Consider the following 6,000-nt stretch of genomic DNA (forward strand, 5'->3'; position numbering starts at 1 on the left):
TTTCTAGTGCTGGGTTTTTAATCCTAGTTCACAGGTTACCTTATCCAAAATGCTTGCATGTAGTGTATTTTGTTCTGAAATACTACTGTTTGGTGTGTTGTTTCTCAAAAGAGCTACAGACAGATTGGAGTCCTTAAGCTGTTTCTAGTTCATCTCTAGCCATGGTGTGAGCATCTTTGCATTGGGTAAATACATCCCCTCAAAGCCCCTTGATACACAGACAGAGGTGAATCTGACACTAATGAAGTCGTGCTGGTGTGAACAGCTGGTGGGTGGGAGAAAGAGCTGTGACATAGCTGTCAACCATCCCTTATTTGGCGGGAAACTCCCTTATCCCAGCGCCGTGTCCCGTTGCTGTCCCTTATTGATGATGTCCCTTAAATTTCCCGGGTTTCATGCTCGCCTGGCTCAGGAGGGAAGCAGCGGCTCGGGGTCCTCTGCCATGAGAGAGAGCTCGGGCGCGTCGTGAGGAGATGGGTGGCGGCGGGCCGGCAGGCAGCCCCTCTCTTGCGAGACTTCCACCGTGCTCCCAGGGGAAGCCGGAGGCGGCGGCGGCTGAGGAGGCGGCCTGAGGGAGGAGGAAGAGGAAGGGATGGGAAGGGACGCAGAAGGGCGGCGCTTCAGTGGCCTCATGCCAGGCTTGCGGGCGGCGTGGGCGAGAGTCTCCCTCCCTCCCTCTCTCTCGGGCGGGGAAGGGCCGATGGAACTCCTCGTGCCAGGACGACGGTAGCCTCGACGTGCTGCTTAGCATCCCCTCCAACCAGTGCAGCATCTTAATGTAGTGATTTCCCCCTCTGCATCCCTTTCATAACTCTATTTTTATAAATCATTTGTCCACTCATAGTTCAAATTTTTACTACAAGTTTTCTGTCAGTCCTACCAATGTATGTAACTCTTGACAATAGCTTTTCACCAAAATTATAAACTTTCCCCATTCTTTATTAAAGAGGTCCTCTTCCTGGTTTCTAATTCTGCCTGTAAGCTTTGCCATCTCGATGTCGTTCATCAGTTTTGTCTGCCCCTCTTCTTTGGTCGGAGTTGTAGGCGCTTAGAATCATCTAGTCCAACCCCCTGCAAAACACAGTCAGTGGCAGCAAAGCAGCATGGATCCATCAGTGCCGGATTTCTGTATAAGCTTAGCAAAATCCCTTATTTTGACTGCTGATCCCTTATTTTCGAGGCTGCTGGTCCCTTATTTTCAAATCTGTAAGTTGACAGCTATGAGCTGTGAATTGCACAGGGGGTGGGAGAGCTTCACTGTGTTCTAAGGTTGGATCCAGACACATCACAGAAGCATTGCAGTTAAACGTGCTGCAAACTTTGTATGAGAGATCAGGTTAGCCATCTGGTGTCACCATATTAGAATGCATAAACAACACATACAGTGGGGGGGGTGTGTGTGAAGTATATGATCCCCTGCTAAATTTGCCCGTTTGCCCTCTGACGAAGAAATGACCAGTCCATAATATGTATAAAGCGATTTTTCTTTGCCAGTGTAGCTGAGTCCGAAGTAAGGCAGTAATGTGAACACATCCATAGTGCCTGCTAGAAAATATAATCTCAAAACTATTATTTCTTTCATGAAAATGTACGTCCCTTTAATAAATTCACGCTTCACCCTCCTTTACTCTATTAGGCAACCTGTATTTAAGCTCTGGCCGTTTGTTCCGCAGTGATTCGCAAACAGACACACATCACTAACATCCCTGGCAACATTAACTATCTGGCTGTGGGTCTTGCAGGCCCTCTCCCCTCTATCGTCATTACGTACGTTTGACTAGTAAAATAATAACACTGTCGCTTGCTAGGTTTTGACCCATTTCACTAAAGTGTCTGAAGGATGTTCCCTGACCCGTTTCCGCCTGCTGCACAAGACTAGGGGTTTTAGGACAGAGAAACGAAGTTAGTTATTCCCACGTTTACCGAGGGAGCAAAGTCACCTGCCTACTACTGCCTGCTGAGCTTTGAGGACTGAAGCTATCCTTTGACGCACAACACCGTTAAATGTTAGCTTGGCATGGCTCCCATACAGAGAAGGAAGCACTTGTTTGGGTGAACCAGCAACAGCTGTAAACTGAAGCCAGCACAGAGTTAAAGATTAAAAGCCCCATCAAATCCCTGTTACGTCTTATCGTGGCTTTTCTTTGATTTCTCAGTGGCTTCATTATATTAGTTTTTTATAGATTTGTTTTTATTTGGACTCTGTTTTCTCATTTTGATTATGTGCTTGGCTACTCACACAATATTCCCACAATAACCTCTTGCTTAAAAAAAGCCTTTTCTTTATTTTGATCCTTACCAGACTCTATTTTTTACAAGAAGAGAAGGGGGGAGGAGAGAGAATAACATTTAAAATAGTAAATTGTATCCAAGTAAGTTAGAATAGACCCATTGAAATTAATGGAGCAAAGTTAGTCATCTATTAATTTCAATGGCTTTACTCTTGAGTAGGGCTAGCAACCCACAATAATTATGATGTTACACTCGAATACAAAATAATTCACATCTATAATGATCAGGCAGATAATGTTTTCTGCTACGGATTATATTTGGTTCCAGAATTTTAAATAGATAGAGCTGTATATTAGCGATTCCCCTAGTCTAATTGCAGTTTGACGGCAAATGTGTTGTCCTTAGTTTTGGAATATCTGATTCAAACCCACAGTATGAGGATCAACAGATAACTTTGGACAAGTCACTTTAGCTACTTAGGGTGGAACTGTACACAGTACAGTGGTGTCTTGGTTTACGAACTTAATCAATTCCGGAAGTCCGTTCTTAAACCAAAACATTCTTAAACCAAGGCGTGCTTTCCCATAGCAGTGGGGGACTCAATTTACAAATGGCACACACTCAACAGAAAGCGAAACATGTTCTTATTCCAAGGCCAAGTTCACAAACCAAAAACCTCCTTCCGGGTTTGCAGCGTTCTTAATCCAAGTTGTTCATAAACTAAGCTGTTCTTAAACCAAGGTACCACTGTACCTGGTTACCTGGGATTACGTTCCATTAAACTCATCGGGGCTTACTTCTGAGTAGACATGCACAGTATTGCTCTGTTAGCCTAGAGTAGCCATTGACTTTTTATGGTGCCTGTCAGGCCATTGCATGCCACTCTTCTCTGTGTTATTCTCCCATAGCTTTTTCAAACCCCTTTAACTGTGCCAGCCTGTGCTTTGTGACTTGCACTGTGCCGCTGCTGATTTTCCAGGTTAAAAGTAAAGGTAAAGGGACCCCTGACCATTAGGTCCAGTCGTGACCAACTCTGGGGTTGTGGAGCTCATCTCGCTTTATTGGCCGAGGGAGCCAGCATACAGCTTCCGGGTCATGTGGCCAGCATGACTAAGCTGCTCCTGGCGAACCAAAGCAGTGCACGGAAACACCGTTTACCTTCCCGCTGGAGCGGTACCTATTTATCTACTTGCACTTTGACGTGCTTTTGAACTGCTAGGTTGGCAGGAGCAGGGACCGAGCAATGGGAGCTCACCCACGTTGCAGGGATTCGAACCGCCAACCTTCTGATCGGCAAGTCCTAGGCTCTGTGGTTTAACCCACAACGCCTCCCGCGTCTTTTTCCAGGTTACTGTGCTGTTTAATTAGAAGATTCCTCCTCTGTAAGGAATAGCTTCTCTTGCCTCCATGCTTTCTGTTCAGCATGTTTTGCATTTCAGATGAATTGCAACCACAAGAACAGCCCCGCTAGATTGAGGGCAACAACGTTTTCTTGCTGTGGTTTCTAGCAACTGGAGAGAGAGAGGTCTTCAGTGCAAGCCTATAAAAACTATTCAGAAATAAAGCTACACCACTTAGTAAACCCATTGAATTCAAAAGTACTTCTGAGTAGACATGGGTAGGATTGCAGCTGAGTCATTCTGTTCTTTTAGTGGCTAGTGTTATTTCATGCTAAAACAAAGGAAAGAAGCAAAATTCATGAGTAGAAACCAATAATTGCACCCCACAGCTGGGAAATGGAATGAACTAATTTTGTTGCAATAATGTGGCAATTCATCAGTATTTCATCCGCAGTGGTGGGGCTGCAATTGACAGGAAGCAAAGCTGCAAGGAGGAAGTTTCTAACTGAAGTTGCAAAGGACATCTGTTGAAGGAAACTTACTTATGAATAAAATCATGTTGCCCATCGGGATATTATATTGCCATGTATAACCACTGTTTTAATTCTGTTTCCAGCCATTTACAGGAAGACAAGATCCCAGCTGCTCCAAAGGGCCCTTATGTGGAAACAATCGCTGTATCAGAGCTTCACGGATATCGCAGGACTGTTAAGAGGCTAAACTATTGCCTCGTTCATTCATTTGTTCATTCATTCAACCATTCATTCATTCATTCATTCATCCAATCAATCAATCAATCAATCAATCACATCTATTGATTTTTAATGTCAAATTTCAATATTATATTTTGAGGTCAAATGTCTTCTTCAAAATAGTGAATTCTAACAAAAAAATGCAGAATTTCAAAATTTTGCAACATGTAATTTTTAGCTCATGAAAGTTGAGGCTTTAATGATCACAATTGTTATTTAGATTATTTCTTCATAAAATTATATCCTTGTCGCAGCCAGGATAACATGCAGGTGGAGGAGAGCTGGTGGCAGCAGAGGGAAATTCTGCTGATATTTTCATTTGTTTTAGGAGGGGAAAAGCAGCTCCAATATCTCAATGTCTGTCAAATCAAGGTCCGTTGTGTTCATTAATCCACATCTTGTCACGAACAAGAGGCTGTCAATTGTACTATTACTCTTTAACTACTGTTCTTTCAGTTTCCTGTTGGAAGTAGCCAAACCATTCATCCATCTTTGTCAATGTGCGTCAAAGCCACAGGTCACTCCAGTGTTCTGAAGCGGATCTTTGGCAGGGAAACCTCTGAAGGTTATTTTCCGAAGCTAATATGTTAGACAGTGGAGTAAACCAGAGGTTCTCAGCAGAATAATTCAAACAATGCTAATGAGCATTCAGTGGAACAGAGGGCTACAAATGCAGTTTCTTCGCAAATACAACACATGGCCCATAAGGTCCTATCAAAAATAAAGTATATAAAAATAAGATGCTAAAGATGATTTGAAGATTTTGGACTTGAGGGGACACTTCTGCAAGTGGAACCACTTGGTCTGAAAACAACAACACAGGCTGGAGCCTGAAATAAATATTGCTACATGCAGGAATACAATATTATTATAACTACTGGGATTATTATATCTTTGCTGATTAGGATTAATGTAATTCCATCCCTAGGGACGCGGGTGGCGCTGTGGGTTAAACCACTGAGCCTAGGACTTGCCGATCAGAAGGTCGGTGGTTCGAATCCCCGCGACGGGGTGAGCTCCCGTTGCTCGGTCCCTGCTCCTGCCAACCTAGCAGTTCAAAAGCACACCAGTGCAAGTAGATAAATAGATACTGCTCCGGCGGGAAGGTAAACGGCGTTTCCGTGTGCTGCTCTGGTTCGCCAGAAGCGGCTTAGTCATGCTGGCCACATGACCCGGAAGCTGGAAGCTGGCTCCCTCGGCCAATAAAGCGAGATGAGCGCCGCAACCCCAGAGTCGGCCATGACTGAACCTAATGGTCAGGGGTCCCTTTAGCTTTACCTTTAATTCCATCCATGTACATAACACTTCACAAAGAACCTTGCTTTCCTTGTGTCTAGAGTACAGAGACAGCAATAACCAATTAATGCAGTTACACATCCTTTAGCTTAGTTAAAGATGTGTTGTTTATTATCGATATAACAATAATAACATCCACACTATACATTGTACACTTAGTGTACTCTCATACCACTGTCACAGGGAACCAGGCAGAGGGCCTTCTCGGTAGTGGCGCCCGCCCTGTGGAACGCCCTCCCATCAGATGTCAAAGCGATAAACATCTACCTGACATTCAGAAGACATCTGAAGGCAGCCCTGTTCAGGGAAGTTTTTAATATGTGACATTTTAGTGTATTTTTCATCTTTGTTGGAAGCCGCCCAGAGTGGCTGGGGAAACC

This window comes from Podarcis raffonei, chromosome 2, assembly GCF_027172205.1.
Source record: "Podarcis raffonei isolate rPodRaf1 chromosome 2, rPodRaf1.pri, whole genome shotgun sequence".
Classification (NCBI taxonomy): domain Eukaryota; kingdom Metazoa; phylum Chordata; class Lepidosauria; order Squamata; family Lacertidae; genus Podarcis; species Podarcis raffonei.